Here is a 17837-nt window from a genome sequence, read left to right as displayed (position 1 = left end):
CACAAATGGAAATTCAATGACTTCACAGGAGACACTGCAGGATCATGTCTGGGACGAGGCAGTTTGTTCCCATTCCCTCCACACTTCCCCTCCTGCCTTTGGCAAGGAGATAAAAAATTTGGACTTGAAATTGTCATTTTCTAGGAATCCCCAGGCAGGGGCACATGTGTGACAACCACAGAAACTTCTCTTTTTGTAGGGAACTCAACTCAGGCATCTGCCTCTTTAAAACAAAAACAAGTGCTGCTATTGATCTGTTTCAACTCCTTATCTAAAGAGCATTTCTGACAGAGCCTGGAGGAGGAACAGTCATTCACATTTACTCCTAGTGCAGGTCTTGAGTTGTGCTCCTCATCACAAACACCCTTGAATTTTGACAAAATTTCTGGTGAGCTGCAAAAGCACAATACAGGAGGAGCCAGGAGATAAATGCCACCATCACCTTCAGAAAACTGGAGAATGTAGAATATCAAAAATCCCTGGCTCTGTGTTTCACAATGTTCATTCAGTCCCACTTCTTAGAGGTGTTTCTCCCTTGGGTTGTCAATTTGAACAAAGCAGGCCCTTAATTTTATTTAAAAGCTGGTAAATGCTGCATCCTTGCAGATATTGTGGTGGGAGCCATTACACAGTTGGGGAACGTATTTCTTGTGTTTGCATAAACATTATAAATGGAGCATAAACACACATTTAATTTTCATTACTGATTAATTTGCAGCACATTAATATCCAGTGGCTCCATCAGGATCTGGTTGTGCTAGGAGCTCTACAAACACTTACTGTGGAGAAAACCCAGCTTTAAAAGAAAAAAGAAACCCAGCCTCTATCTTGAGGTAGGAAAAAAAAAAGAATGAAACAAGACCAAAAACAAAAAAGAAAAGGAAAAAAAGAAAATAAGGAAGTGGCAAGGCAAAAAAAATCTAGTGAGCACTCAAGCAGAGATTCTCACATTTAACTTTTAAATTTTTCAGCTTGTGGGAAATATTACCATATTAATAGATATGAGATGTTAAAACACTGCAGCATTTGGTGGGTTTGTAGGAATGGATCTCAGGCAAGCACCACACCCACAGCAGGATCTGGGTGCCCAACCAAACATCTCATGTGGATTTAGATGCACAATACTAAATCCCACCAAGCAGCTCCCCAGGGACACCATGGGGCCTCAGAAGACACTGACTGCAGTGGTGATCCCACCTCTTGTGCCTGTAGCCCCCACAAACCCTGCCAGGAGCAGAGGGGGCTGTACCCAACACTCATGGAATGGTTTGGGTGGAAAGAGACCTTTGAGATATTCCAGTGCCACCCCTGCTATGGGCAGGGACACCTTCCACCATCCCAGGGTGCTCAGAGCTCCATCCAATATCCCTTGGATGCTCCATCCAGGGGCAGCCCCAGCTGCTCTGGGCACCCAGGCCCTGCACACCTTCCCAGGGAACAATTCCTAATTCCCAAAATCCCATCCAAACCCACCCAGTGCCAGTTTGGAGCCATTCCCCTTGTCCTGTCACCGCACTCTCTTGCAAAAAGTCCCTCTCTGTTTCCTGCCGTCTCATCATGACAAAGAGCAGCTGCTTTCACAATTATCATTATTTATCTAACACTGCTCACTGGTGCACTTGGCAGGCATTAATTGCCTTTGTAAAGGCAAGATCCTATTGCTGAAGCCAACAGAGCTTCACTGTGCAGCTTTTGGAAATGGGATTCCATCCAGGACAGGGGAGTGAGTTTCATTTGATGGGACAAAAGTACAGGTACAGGTAACAGATGTAGCAGAAGGGCAAAGTGATTGAGCAACTTGCTTTGTGCTCTGCTGTTTGCAAGGTGTTTGACAGCAATGATGATAAAGGTGACCTTTCCGCTGCTGTTCATTCTGCTCTGAGGCACAGATTTAGAAAATACTTCATAGATCCGTAGGTTTGAACACCAGAAGGGATTTGTGATCACCAGCCTGCCCTGCCCCATTACGGGGGTCATCTGACACAAATTCATCGTCTGCTACAATGACAGGGAAGGAACCAGATCCATTTTCCCGCTGTAAAGAGCCCTTGCCTTGATCTCCCATGAAGATGGAGCTATCACAAACCTGGCAGGATTTTAACTAAACCCAACCTAAACCCACTGTACTTAGTATCTGTTTTAACTGTGCCAACACTCAGTTTCCAGCCACTGGATTGGATCTCATTCCCTCACATCAGAGCTTTATTTTTGTTTGAGTCTTCCATGGAAAGTTCTTCCCAATAAAGTGAGGAAACGTAGCAGGTAAACAAATTCCTGATGTCAACGACGAATTCCCAGTGTGAAATGTAAAGGACTGGTGAGAGCACCAAGATGATGGGATCCCACTGTGGGACTGACCTCAGGGAAGCAAAGGAATGTCCCAGTGTGGCACACAGAGCTGTGGCTGCCCCTGGATCCCTGGCAGTGCCCAAGGCCAGGCTGGAGCACCTGGGACAGTGGGAGGTGTCCCTGCCATGGCAGGGGTGGAACTAAATGAGATTTTAGGTCCCTCCCAACCCAAACCATTCTGTGATTCCATGATGTCAAACCACAGAAATTTCACATGGCACTGGGAAAAGAAGAGAGCTTTGCAGGGCTCTGCACCAACCCTCCTTCCACTGGTACCTCAGCCATCAGTGCTGGGACATCTGCTCTGCTGCCCCTGCCCTGCTGTGCCAGCCTGACACTGAGCAGGGAAGGTTTCCCACAGCCACAGGGTGAGCCCCTCTGAGATGCTGCCAGGGAGTCCAGCAGCTCCTGGCAGAGGAAGGAGCCTTTATCCCCACCTGCAAAATGTCCACTATCCTAAAAGCTGTGTGGCTGGCTGTGTAGGGCTGTCACAGACATGTTTTATGGAAAATCCTTTTGCTAGGATTTTTTCTCCTGGGAAGCTGAGAGGCCTCAGAGGAGAAGAAAAACAATAATTATCTGCTGCTGTGGAATGCAACAGGTGCATCTGGGATTGGTCTCATGTGGTTGTTTTTAATTAATGGCCAATCACAGTCAGCTGGCTCAGACTCTCTGGTCAGTCGCAAGATTTTGTTATCATTCCTTTCCTTTGTATTCCTTTCAATCCTTCTGATGAAACCCTTTCTTCTATTCTTTTAGTACAGTTTTAGCATATAATTTTCTTTTAACATAATATATATCATAAAATAATAAATCAGCCTTCTGAAACATGGAGTCAAGATTCTCATCTCTTCCCTCATGCTGGGACCCCTGTGAACACCACCACACTGGGTTGGTACCCAGGGACACCAATGCATTTCCTGACAGGTTATGAAAATTAAGTGTAACAAGCACTCAAATTCCACTACTGAGTGTGCACCACCTCACTTTCCAATCATGGCAATAATGTTCAACACAGCAAACAATCAATCCAGCATATGTATCTATCAGGTAATTTAATTACCCTCCCACCCCCCCAAGATATGCAATACAATGGATTGATTTACATTTCTGGTTTTGACCCAGAGTAAAGGAGATTAATAGAGGAAAGTAAATTAATTTAGATGGCAAGCTACTTAACCTAATTGGATCAATGTAATTCAGAAAGAGCAGGGATCAAAATAACATTAATATATCATAGAGCAATTCATCACCATGTCTGGAGTTTCAAATGTTGCCAGCTACAATGCTCAGCAGTACCAGATGATTATCAATACTTTGCCCTGCATGAAAGACAGAAACAAATGCTATGAAGAACTGCATCGGCTGGTTGATGTGATTTTTAAAAATCAGCTGGAACAACATTACAACTTTCTTATTGATGATCCAGAGATACAATTCCTGAGCACAATCACTTACACACTTGGTCGCGGTGTTTATCAGCACAGTGATTTTTTCACATTTCACAGAATCACAGGGTGGTTTGGGAAGGAAGGGAATGCAAAGCCCATCCAGTTCCACCCCCTGCCACGGGCACAGACACCTTCCACTACACCAGGCTGTTCAGCATCAAATTTCCCAGAGCCAAATGAACAAGCAGGAGCTTCCATGGCCCAGAAAGATAAACTGACAGACACAGCACAGGCTCCCTCATCCTCTGTAAATCGGCAGAAAGCTTCCATGTCAGACCTGCTGAAACATTTTCAGATGTCAAGCAAGGAACCTAAGCCTCAGAGAATATGATGAATTTTATTTAAACTTCTAATCCTCACCTTCCTGGCCCCCCACAAGGTGAAATCTGAGGTGGTTTGTTTGGGGAGGGGAAAAATGTCCTGGTTCAAGCACATCAGATTTTTCTCCCTCAATCCATTTAATGACAGGAGTGGTAATTTAACACACTGCCTCTCACTTGCAAATGGGAAAATCAGTCTCTGCTCTCCAGGCACCAATATATTATTTCAAAAGGTTATAATGATATTTCATCACCCAGGGAGAGTCAGACAGACAGTCACGGGAGCCAGAGATGGAAAAAATCCAGTGGATCATAGCAAGGGCCTCCTGGAAGCCAAGTGTGCCATGGATCAAACCAGGCTCTGCCCCACTGAGCTGCAAATGTCAGGAGCAGTTCTGATCCCACCACCTTCCAGGGGAGGCCACTTTGCAGTCCAACAGATGTCACTGTCATGATGCATTTCCCAAAATCCAGCCTTTTCTAGCTCTTCCTAGCCCACTTCTCTCACCAGCTGAGACAAATGCTCTCCTTCTTGGTACATCTGTCATTTACACAGTGATCTAAATGCAGATTATTATTATTATTAATGCACAAAAGTGCAGATTATTACTCAATTGTCCTTCAGCCATCCAGGCATCAAGTACAGAGTATCAAGCTGTAAAAAAGGACAAGAACTGTGCATTCTTCATGTCAGTGCTACTCAGGAAAAATCCCAAAATCCAGTCTTTTCTAGCTCTTCTTAGCCCACTTCTTTCACCAGCTGAGACAACTGCTTTCCTTCTTGGTACATCTGTCATTTATACAGTGATCTAAATGCAGATTATTATTATTATTATTGCACAAAAAGTGCAGATTATTATCCAATTGTCCTTCAGCCATCCAGGCACCAAGTACAGAGTATCAGGCTATAAAAAAGGACAAGAGCTGTGCATACTTCATGTCAGTGCTACTCAGGAAAAATCCCAGCATCAATCATCTCAGCAGGAGCAGACCCTGGGGTCCAGCATCACAGGGATGCCCCCCTTTGGTTACCTGGTTTCTCAGCAGTGTAGAGAAGGGGCAGTGCCCTGCTGACCTCTGGAGAGGAACAGAACTCTCTGTGCGCTCTGCAGGCTGATCTCCTGCTCCCCCCTGCCTTTGATTCACAGCTCCGTGCAGTCACTGCTGTAGGAACTGCTGTTTTGGGAGAACATTGAATATCCCTGTGGCTCTGTAAAGGATGGCATCAGTGCCACAGAGGTGGTGCAGGGCTGGCTCAGGTGTGGCTGTGCTCCTCCTTTCCCCTCAGGGATGCTGTCACACACACCCTGACCCTTATTCAGAATTTTTTCCCAATGATCAAGTGCCTGTTTTCTCCCCACTCAAGCACTGCCTCACTCTGTTATACAAACTCTTATTAAAACCCCTCTGGCAATGCATTTGAAACCTTTGCTACATCTGGGGGAGGTGAAGAGCCTGAAGCAGGATGGTGAACAGGCAGTTATAAAATGTCATTTATTCTGCCTGCTGACACCAGCCTACTCCATTAATTCTGAAGTATCTCAATTGAGGTCATTTTGACCTTTACACTGAAATTATTTGTTATTTCTTCAATTGCTGCATTTTTTCCCAGGTACATCCAGAGGAATAAACAAGCCTGTTGAACCTGCTGCCTCTGCTGGGGTGGTCTCAGTGCAAGCACTCACAAAGGTGATGTTCACAGAGGTGTTTTTCAATTCTTCTCTCTCATTACAATGTAAAAAATGAGTTCAGCATGGGTAATGAGTTTCCCATGCACGGGTACCTAACACTATTCTATTCACAAAACCATCTCATATTCTCTAAACACACCACATTCTTTCCCTTGTTTAATTATCTTAAGTGATTTGAACTGCTTTTGGACATTTTCCCATTGAATGTCTCCACTTCATAATATCCTATCTGCCACACTCCAGTGTGCTGCCACAGAGGGGCTGCAATGTCATAATTGAAGAACCTGAGAGATTGAAATTCGTGAGCTTAATTAGCACAACAATTCAGAGGCAAAGAAGGGAGTAAAATAAAACTGTAATAGCTGGGAAATCAACCAAGCATCCCAGGTTTCAATAGTAACTCTATGGTTGTAGCCTGCAGCCTATTTCACATGGCCTGGAGATAGACAATTTGAGTAGATCATACACTTGATTTGCAAAATATGTCTTTGTGCTTGCATCCAGTCCTTTTGATGCAGAAATCCATGTAATCCTGTGCCTATTGGAGTCCATGTTAAGATATATCCCCTGGAATGGGTGGAACAGTGCCTGGCACAGTGAGAACCAGTTCTGACAAACACATGCTGCAGTGAGATCCGTGCTCTGGGTGATCCCTGGACAGGAACAAGTGTGGGAACAGGCACTCCCATCCTTAGCTGCTCCCTGGCCTGCTGGGAACAGGAGACAAGAGGGATAAATCCTCCTTTTAAAGCCCCCAAGCACCCAGTGCTCATAACTTGTCACTGCATGTGGTGGCAGCACGCAGAAAACCCAACAGTGTGAGCCAACAAACCTGAGCAGCTGGGGAGGAACAGAACACAGCTCCCTGGCTGGCCATCACCCAGGGATTGAGAGATTTCTGCTTTCCTGGCTGCTGGGCAAAGAATCCATGAGCTCCAAATTCCAATGGGCAAAGATTGAAATTAAATCCATCTCGTTGGTGCCTCCTCTGCTGTTCTGGGTCCTCTGTGCACACCCCACTTCCATCACTCACTGTCACATTTATGTCACCATTTACCTGCCAAAACTCCAGCATTTATTTATCACTCTAGCTCCAAAATGTTAATGAAGAGACTACTGCTAACCAGTGTGGGGGGAAAGCATGAAGAAGGTAAATAAAAATTTTCCAACAAAATAGATGGGTAACAAGTTATTTCCCTAAAATGGCTTAAACTTGGTCAAGATGTCCAGGGTGTCCCCAATGGGATGGCTTTAGGTGACGCTACACCTCAGATGGGCATTGAGGGAAGAAACAACACACAGGGAATGTGTGAGGGAATCAAAGGAGGACCAGCAAGGTTCACTGTGTCTCCACACAGCAAAACTTCAGCAGGAGAGGGAATGGCAGCTCTTCCATGGACTTTGAGTGGTGTAGCTATGATATTTTCTGAAAAATCCTTTCCTTAGGATTTTTTCTCCTGAGAAGCTGGGAGGCCTCAGGAACAAAATGCAAACAATGGTTATCTGCTGCTGTGGAATGCAACAGGTGCATCTGGGATTGGTCTCATGTGGTTGTTTCTAATTAATGGCCAATCACAGTCAGCTGGCTCGGACTCTGTCTGAGACACAAGCTTTTGTTATTCATTCCTTCTTTTTCTTTTCTTAGCCAGCCTTCTGATGAAATCCTTTCTTCTATTGTTTTAGTATAGTTTTAATGTAATATATATAATAAAATAATAAATCAAGCCTTCTGAAACATGGAGTCAGATCCTTGTCTCTTCCCTCATTCTCAGACCCCTGTGAACACCATCACAGGGGAATGGAGCTGATCAACCTCACACATCCCAAAAGCCAAACTCACACCTGGAGTCCCAGCCTTCCCATGTTAACCTCAAAGACCTCCTGACTGCCTTTCACTGTGCAGTTCTGATATCCCAGAGCTTACAGCACCTCTCCTGGAGCTGTTCTTGTGAGGAATATTTCAGATCAGCTCCCTGAGCTTCCCTGTGTGCTGGATGAACAGAAATCCTGTCACTGGGTCAGCTGGGCTGGGTGCCATGAAAAGCAAACATTTCAGGAAAGGGTCCAGAATAACACAAGCCACAAACTGCTGTCAGCAACAGAGAAGTGCTGGTGCTTACTGGCTAATGGATTTTTGATGGGAAAACACAATTCTGTAGATTTAGGCAAAGCGTGTGGGTTGCCTGCTTTGGGGAGACTTTACTGCTCGAGCTGCATTGAGTGGTTTCAGTTTCAGGTAATGGAGGTGGCTGCAGTGAAACCCTGCAGCAATGCGCCAAAAGTGAAATAACCACAACTCCTGCTCCTCTGCAGTGTCTGGGGCAGGGATCAGCAGGAATGGTGCAGTGTCTGGGCACAGATCAGCAGGAATGGTGCTGTGTCAGGGCACAGATCAGCAGGAATGGTGCAGTGTCTGGGCAGGGATCAGCAGGAATGGTGCAGTGTCTGTGGCAGGGATCAGCACGAATGGTGCAGTGTCTGGGGCACAGATCAGCAGGAATGGTGCAGTGTCTGGGCACAGATCAGCAGGAATGGTGCAGTGTCTGGGGCACAGATCAGCAGGAATGGTGCAGTGTCTGGGCACAGATCAGCAGGAATGGTGCAGTGTCTGGGGCACAGATCAGCAGGAATGGTGCAGTGTCTGGGCACAGATCAGCAGGAATGGTGCAGTGTCTGTGGCAGGGATCAGCACGAATGGTGCAGTGTCTGTGGCAGGGATCAGCAGGAATGGTGCAGTGTCTGGACAGGGATCAGCAGGAACGGTGCAGTGTCCGGGGCAGGGATCAGCAGGAATGGTGCAGTGTCTGGGCACAGATCAGCAGGAATGGTGCAGTGTCAGGGCACAGATCAGCAGGAATGGTGCAGTGTCTGTGGCAGGGATCAGCAGGAATGGTGCAGTGTCCGGGGCAGGGATCAGCAGGAATGGTGCAGTGTCTGGGCAGGGATCAGCAGGAATAGTGCAGTGTCTGGGGCAGGGATCAGCAGGAATGGTGCAGTGTCTGGGCACAGATCAGCAGGAATTGCTCTGCCACCCTGCAGGCTGAGCCCAGACCCATCTCTGTGAGAATTCTGGGTTGGCCTGGGCTGGACTAAAGACTGACACTGCTCTGGAGCTCCCTGGAAGCTTCTGGAAGGCTGCCCCTCCATGGATCTGCTCCTCACACGGCAGTGCTGTGGCTGCTGATGGAAAGCACATTCCCAGTGTTGTGCTTCCACTAAAACTTGTACAAGGTAACCGAAGAGCTTTTTGTGACATCCTGACCCTGCCTGCCCAGGGCACAGCTGGAGCTGCAGATTCAGGAGGCCCTGAACAAACCCAAGGCTTGAAAGGCTGCCCAGGATCCCTGAGGTGTTTCAGGAGCTCAGAGGCACAAACATCACAGGTTGTTGGAACCCTGGGTAGATTTTTGATGAGAATTTTACACTTTCTGTACTAACTAACACTGACCCCCCAAAACCACTACACTTCACCTGAAGCCATAGAGAAAACTTCAAAAATTGAATAATAAAACTAAGATTATAAGTGTGTAGTTTGAATAAAAATGTGTAATATCACATACTATAAAACATAGAGTTTAAAGTTTTAAAATATAATAATATATATAAAGAAATGTGTAATATCACATACTATAAAATGTAGTTTTACAGTATGTGATATTAAAGTTTTAAAATATAATACTATATATATAAAACAAGATAGAAGTTTTAAAGTAGACACTAGTCCTTCTTTACCTTCTTCATGAATTTAGGAAGTATTCTGTAGTTAAATAAAAAAATTGTAGAACACAGTAGTTAGTTGTTAAGTTAAAAGTAAAAATAATTTGTGTTATTTCTTAATTAGACAGTTTATCCTTAAAAAGCCTTATAAAAATGGAGATACAATTCAATTTTTAACTTATTAGAGTGGATTACTATGGAGCTCACAGTTTGTGAGCTAATAAATATAATATTTAATGTAAATGAATAGAAATAATATAAATATATAAATGTATAAACATACAACCATAAATAAATATAAACAATAAAATATATTATTTATATTATGATGTAATAATAACTAATGTATTTAATAATAAATATAGTTATATAATAAATATAATATGTATAATGTAATATATAAAATATTATAATAAATGTAAGAAACTTATTATTTAATATAAATAAAAATTAATAAACATCTGAATCCAAACAAAAAATACCATCTCACACATTTAATCCCAACCTTAAAAAAAAGCCAAAAAATCCACAACAAGTGGCAGACATTATGTTTTTAAAGCATTATTTTTCAAAATCCCAGCACTGCCTTTTATAAAACTAACTTTTCCTAGGCCCTATAGCACTCCTAGGATGGCATATTTTCAGTCAGTAGTAAGTTTGGAGATACTGGGCTGGGAAGCTATCAAATTCTATTTGAAATGTCTCAGTTAATTAAATATGTCACTTGTAGCTGAGTAAAATTATGCTGCTGAACAGATGTCAGTGGGCAAATTATCTGACTGTACTTGCAGTTGAACATTTTCAGACTGCTACGGAATTCTGCTTAAAAGATCCAAGAAAACTGCTCTTAACATGGAAAATTTATAAACATAGAAATTTAAGTAAGTCCAATGAAAAATCTGAACTTATTAAAATAGAATGAATTGCAAAGAGAGCTGAGGGATTACAAAAGGTTATTGCAAGCATCTGCAATACTTTTAGGAAGCCAAGCTTCTAAGTAATGAAGTCACTGAGCCTAAGTTTATCCTTAGACTCCAACAACAATTACATCCTTTTTGTACTTTATTCTTGCTTTGGAGTGTGTGCCTCTAGGCTTGCATTTGCATTTTTAATTTTAAAGAAGTTTTATTGCCATTTCTGCCGATTTGTCGAAACATGAAATCGTATTTTTAACTAAACCCACGTTTTCCTCCTTGCCACCAGCATGAACCATTTGCTCTAGGCAGGCTGTGCTCATATTTCACTTGCAGAATCATGGACTTTTAGAGATATATCTTCATTTGCCCTGTGCCTCAGTATCCCTCTCACTAACCTTATAAAATAATGGGTGAGGAGGGCAGAGATCTTAAGGAGATCTCTTTAAATCTGTGTTTAAATCCCAAGGAGATCTCTGTATTTAAACCTGTGTTTAAATCCCAAGGAGATCTCTGTGTTTAAATCTGGGTTTAAATCCCAAGGAGATCTCTGTGTTTAAATCTGAGTTTAAATCCCAAGGAGATCTCTGTATTTAAACCTGGGTTTAAATCCCAAGGAGATCTCTGTGTTTAAATCTGAGTTTAAATCCCAAGGAGATCTCTGTGTTTAAATCTGGGTTTAAATCCCAAGGAGACCTCTGTGTTTAAATCTGTGTTTAAATCCCAAGATCTCTGTGTTTAAACCTGTGTTTAAACCCCAAACCTGTAAATCTGCCTTAAAACTCAATAGGTGCAAAAGCCCTAAAATAAATGGCAGCTTGTCAATCCAAAGGTGCACCTAGTCCTATATTTTGTCCCCCCCAGTGGCCAGTACTAAGGATATAACCCATGAAGAGGAGAAACATTCTGCATCTCCCCAAAATCCTGCTCCTGCTCTGCCTCTGAATCCTCTGTGAGCCAGGGATCAATGCAGGCTGGAAGCTGAGATTAAACACAAGCTCACAAGGGTGTTCTCAGTGTCTCCTGCCACTCTTCCTCCCCAATTAAAGCAGTGGCTTCCATGAAGATCAATTAATTTGGCAGCACGACCAGGCTGCAGCTCTGGAGGCTGCTCCCCTGGAGAAGGCTTTGATTTCAGTGCCCAGCACAAAACCCAAGTGCAGTGGGACACAAAACCAGCCAGGAACATCCCCAGTGTGTCAGGAACGTGGGTGGGTTTGTTTGGAGCTGCCTGGGAGTGCTCATGGGGTTTTCTAGGGTGTGAGGTTGTTCTTACCTGTGTGGGACCCCTTTCACCCCCTGTTAGCACCACTGGCATCCAAAACCCCACAGCTGCTCTCTGGCTCTGCCAGCAGCACATTTCTTGCACACAATTCTTGCACACATTTCTTGCACACAATTCTTGCACACATTTCTTGCACACAGGTGTCACTGGATGACACCTGAACCACTTTTTAACCAAGCACATCCTCAAAGGCAGGGTTTGCCCCCACCCTCAGCCCCTGGCCAGGGGAACACATCCCAAATCTGGGGAACTGCTGGGATATGGCACTGAGGTGTCCTGGGAAAGCCTGCAGGATATTTCAAATAACATCAGGCTATTCTCTCAGGAGATTATGGCTCATTTCCAACTAATTCTGCTTCAAGATAAGACTTAAAATTAGGATGAGGTGATTCAAAACAAAACCATGGGCCTGAGCTACCAAGCAATGAGTGATTTTGTAGGGTGAAGGCAGCTGAAAGGATGGGGGTTGAAATATTCCTCCTTCCTTTCTCTTTCTTAGCCATTAATTATGTTCCTACATTCCCTGCATTTTGCTTTAATCTTTCTCCATCATCTCTCCTTTTCCCTGAATCATTCCCCCCAAGCCTCTTTCATCACCTCTTGCATGCTGAGGTTTATTACTCAACAGGAGAAACATTTTCTTTGGTACATAAAAACCAAAGCAACACAAAACCATAAAACCACAAAAAAGCAACACAGCCACGCCGGGGCTTTTCTTTAACAAGCCTGAAAGCTGTGGGTACCACAGCAGGGCGTGAGGCTGGCACCTGTCAGTGCCCAGCTCCACAAGATGTGGCATCAGTGGGACCTCTACAAGAGGTGACACTGCTCACCACCCCTGCTGCCAGGTCAGGCTCCATGCTGCTGTTTTCCAGGCAGCACAGGAAGAATAACCAGTGAAATCAGGAAGGCTAAATTAGTTTTTTTACGTCTTTCTTTGCTTTTTCACCTCTCTCTCTGCTCTGCGCTTCCCTTGAATCTGATTCCTTGACTCTGCCACGTGTTAGAGCCCTTGATGAGCAAATTAAAGCCATCAATCCAACAGCAAATGACTGCAGGGGAGCAGCAGGGCAGTGCCTGTGGCTTGGGGGAGCTGAGCCACGACCGAGCAGATGGACGTGGGAAGGGAGGAAGGACAGCAGAGGGCTGAGCCTGCAGCATCCCTCCTCCTCCTCCTCCTCCTCCTCCTCCTCCTCAACCCACAGCCCCAGCTCCTTCACCTTGTGCTCATTTAGGAGCTGATTCACGCCGCCAGCAGATTCTGACTCCTCTCTGCAGTGAGGTTTTTGGTCCCAAACTCGCTCCTCACCCACTCTGAGGCTGCACTGAAGTCACTGGTTTAGCGAGAGAAGGATCAGACACCATCTTTTAGTGGTTAAGACACAAAATTATAATTTTCCTTTCAATTCCAGGAAGTAATTAGTTTATAATAACATTTAACATTTAGTTGCTGACAGAGATATGACACTTATCTTACATAAGTCATTTTAATTATTCCTACTAACCAAGACCTCAAAAATATTGTGCAGTCTGAGCTAACAATGCCTTCCCAGATATTTCTGGTTCTACTGTCATTTGAAAAATTGATGCCTAGAGCATCAGCATTTATCAAGCTCATTATAGATTTCATCCAAATGACTACAGATAATTAAAAGTATGCTTCATTTTTATTGTAATGTTTTCCCCCCTCACACTGCAAAGTAATTCCGTTGTTGCTCAGGGTTTCAGGAATTAATATAGACTCATCTGCCAGAAAATGAAGTTCCACAGGATTATAGGCAAACTATTCACACACCCAGATGTGAGTCAAACCTGCAGAAATTAGATGTGCACACACACAAATATGTTCATATATATACTTTGGACTTCTATATGCATTTTCACATACATTAAACAGTCCTAAAATGGATTGCCAATTCAGAGAGAGCTACAGACTCTTGGGTAACCCCTCCCTGAATATGAGTCTTCTCTAAAGCACTTGGGCAAGTGGGACACACACAAAATCCCTTCAGAATTTTATTTAATACTTATATTTATCTGTTTCTATATGAAATATATGCACCTGGTGCCCCAAATCCTGGCAGCCTTTGCTTTATTTTGTGTAACTGTGTGAAGAAACAAGTATTTTGGGAAACTGTTCAAGAGGATTCTGGAGAGTCTCCCTGCCCCAGCTCAGGTTTAAGGGATGTATTGAAAGTTTTTAGTGATGTAAAACCCTTCAGGAGATTTCTGAGCTAGCTGGGCTTGCTCTGCAGTGGGAACTTGTGTCATGCACAAGTGAAAATTAGGATTGCTGGATAAATGTAGGGTTGTATTTCCACACAGAAGTGAATTCACTTTTTTTTATTCTGTTATTCATGGATCAGGCTATGTCTGTCATACCTGGAGCTGCTATGACTCTTGTTAATAATGCTTACAGAGAACTATAAAACTGATGGGGTTTTGCTGCTTCTGAGGTTGCAGAATTTAGCACAACCCTGAATTTGACTGGCACAACCACCACACACTGCACACAGGGATCTGCTTCATCCCAGGATCCCTAACACTACTTGAATTAATTAACTTCATGTGTGATCAATTTTCCTTGGCACCCCCTTATCACCAAGAGCTCAATGTTTTTACATGACTTTCCATGTTCCTTTGAAACTCAGACCACCTATAAATAGCAGTGGCATTAAAAAGCAATTAGAGATACATGCCTTTTTAATGTCCCTATTGTAACCCACCCTGGCAAATCAGAGAGATAATATTTAATGAGACAGACACAGAAGAAACTCTCCTGATTTACTGTTAACATCCACATGAAGCAGTGCTAGCAAGGGGTTGCTGAGGCAATTCCAGACTGAAATAAGAAAGAAGAAAAAGAAAAAACCCATAATGAGAAGCATCTGACATAAATATTAGGAAATGGATCTATATTTTATAGAGGCCATTTTATCCAAGACAGTTTAGGTTTCCTCCCACTCAGGGAATGGATTCACAGTGAATAAACCCTTGACTCATGAGGGTATTTCACACGCAGATTTGGATTTTATGTAAATTATTTAAGTATGTTTTAGGAAGTTTGGGCAGTGATGTAGAAATGTTCCCCTGCCTGCGCACATCACTCAAAGAAATAACACTCATCACCAAGGAATTCAGCAGGGTGGAAGCTCTGCCAACAGGCTCGAGCCGAGACTGCAGCATGGAAAAGTTGAAGCTGTGGGATCCTACCCCTGAAATTTGTCTGCTGCTGCTGACAGGAGGGGAAGGCAGGGCCCTGGCCCAGGCTGGGCCCAGAGCAGCACATGCAAGCTGCAGAAACACAAACCCACAGAACCTGCAGACACATGGGGGTGCCTGTCGCCCTGATTTTTTAAGATTTTCTAAGCCTTCTGATGTTGACATTCTTGTAGCAAACTTTCTCACACACTTTCTGTAAATAACTCATTGTTTTGCATTCCTTTATGGAGGAGGAGAAATTTGATGGACTGTTGGTTTGTCCAGTGTCATTGGAGAGGTGGCACTGTCACCCTCCAATCCACTGTCACTTTTGGAAATCTGTAAATGTTGGAGTCAGAAAATAATCTTCCCTTTTTTCCTCACCTTGAGAACAGCAGTGTGTGAGCTCGTGTTCTTTCATGTCCTATAGTGACAGGTGCCAGCACAGCCAAGAGGAAAACCTGGCAAATCTTACAGGTGGGATCTCAAAATAAAGGTTAATTACATGACAGGGTCAGGCTTTCTGGCTTTATCTCCTGGTCATTACCAAACCTCTCAGATCATCTCTCTTTCATTTGAGGTACACTCAGGCCAGGACATGTTCATCCAGGTTTTGGTGTTGGAAGGATCAGGTGAGGTGAGATTGCTTTTAACAAGAGTGAGCCAGAGAGACAAAAGCCCTGCAGGGAATCTATCCCAGAGTTCTCCAAAAGAAAACTTTGAGACACTACAAAAGAATCACAGAATGGTTTGGGTTGGAAGGGACCTTAAAACTCATCCAGTGCCACCCCTGCCATGGCAGGGACACCTCCCACTGTCCCAGGTGCTCCAGCCCCAATGTCCAGCCTGGCCTTGGGCACTGCCAGGGATCCAGGGGCAGCCACAGCTGCTCTGGGAATTCCATCCCAGCCCCTCTCCAGCCTCACAGGGAACAATTTCCCTCCCAATAACTCATCTAAATATTTTCTCTTTTGGTTTAAAACCATTTCTCCTTGTCTTAGGCTCAAGGTAATCAACATGTAATTATCCAGTGCATGGCAAACACAAAAAAAATTCTCTTTGCTTCCTCACACACGGCTGAATTTTTACTCTTTAAATGTCCAAAAAGAGACATAAAACATATCACACCTAAAATAAAGGATGGTTTTTCACTCCAGCCAGGTCAATACTCCCAGGGAAATGAGACTGTTTTATTTGGTGAGAGATGTTCCCCTACAACTATTCCAGGGCAGAGAAGCAGGAGATTTTATCAGGTTTTATCAGAGCTGTGCTGGTGGCTCAGCCAGGGCCAGGAGGATTTCTACCCCTCTGTGCCTGGTCTACAGAGCTTACAGAGGAAGCACAAGAGAAGGGAGGTGCCAGGTTGTCAGGGAGATCTCAATAATATTGAACAAAAACCTTCCAGCAGGTGAGGGGGCAGATGATACAATCAGAGCCACCAACAAAATAGCAGGGAATCAACAATTTGGGAAATGTGTAATAGGATCCTGAGCTGTTCCCCTCCAGACTTTTGGTTTTAATTAGATCCTTGTCCAAAATAATGGAAGGGGTTTTGATTGATTTTTTTATTGTTTGGTGCTTGTTTTGTTTTGTTTTTGGTTTTTGTTTTAACTGATGGCTGATGTGCAGCTTGCAGAAAATGAGCTGCTCTGAGCTTAGACACTGATACCACGGTGCAATCGACCCAGTCCAGCCACACTCCCCTTTCCCCCTCAGTTCTGCCAATTCCCTGTTTTGTTATGAGGCTGAGCAGGAAGGAGATGCTGCAGAAATTCCTAATTTTCCCTCGTTAGGAGGAGGCAGAGCAGGGCTGAGGTGCTGGAATGGGCAGAGCACAGAGAGGTGCAGTAAAACCGCCTGACACCTCCTGCATGCAAACTCACCCAGCCCAGGGATGGCAGCCCAGCAGCTCAGCCAGCTAAACAATAAAAGGCACAACAGGAAAGCAGAAATAAGGGAAATCAAAGCAAAAAGCACCAGAGAAATAGGTAGGTTTGTTTTTGTTTTGGTTTGGGTTTTTTTGTTACTCTTGGTACATATTCTCCAGGTGTCAGTAATGCTTTGGAGCAACCTTCCACTGCTTTGAGTGCTTTGAACACTAAGAAAAAATTAACTCTATCCCAGCCAAAACCTGGACAATGCTTTTCTCCAATTCCTGACCAGTTTTTATGGGATGTTGCTGTTTCCTTAACAAACCCATATTCATTGGACTCACATTGTGAGCTGCAAGCAGGGCTTTCATTTTAGCAATAAACCACACGTCCCCTGCCACGGCCTTTTGGGAAGGCAGAGGCTTTTATGATAAACTTTGGCACAGCCTTGGTATTAGATTAATGAAATATCTCCTGATTCTGTCCTGTGCTTGGTCCTGGATTTCCCTGGGTGTGCTCCAGTTTGTCACTCTCCAGACAGGATGAATATTCCAGCTGCACTTTGGGAAGTGCAATGTTATGCAATTTCCACGACCTTCTGAGACACGTGGAACACACCAAAAGAGAAGAGCTTTGCTCTGCAGCTCAAAATATTGGGATTTTCCACCATCAAGAGCTATGGGGAGGTTTTCCTTGGATTATGATCATCAGTGCAGCTGTTAATTTCTTTACTTGATCTGATAAAAACTTTACTCTTTAGGAGTTCAACTGATGAAGGCCCATATTTGGTTTCATGGGCATATTTTGAACACAATTAGATAATGCACAGGAAGAAATATTTCATAAATATTAGGGCAGATCAGCAGAACCTCATCATTTCCTACTGAGCTATGGTGATTCATATCAGCTGAAAGAGATACAACAATAAAAAACAGAATGCAAAAGGGACTCTAAATTAACAGCAGGCAGCAACCAAATGAAGCTGAGTTTTAAACTCAGTGCAAGACAGTAATTGTAGCTGGTGAGGGAAGAAAGAAA

General features: G+C 43.8%; 1 protein-coding gene across 1 annotated transcript in view; it reads right to left on the bottom strand.

Annotated features, from left to right (window-relative positions):
* The window catches only part of ADAM12 (ADAM metallopeptidase domain 12), a 169091-nt gene that overhangs the window by 81513 nt on the left and 69741 nt on the right, over positions 1 to 17837 (bottom strand). The gene's annotated exons all lie outside the window — the stretch shown is intronic.

This window comes from Ammospiza nelsoni, chromosome 8 (assembly GCF_027579445.1).
Source record: "Ammospiza nelsoni isolate bAmmNel1 chromosome 8, bAmmNel1.pri, whole genome shotgun sequence".
Classification (NCBI taxonomy): domain Eukaryota; kingdom Metazoa; phylum Chordata; class Aves; order Passeriformes; family Passerellidae; genus Ammospiza; species Ammospiza nelsoni.
This window is presented reverse-complemented; position numbering and strand designations above follow the sequence as displayed.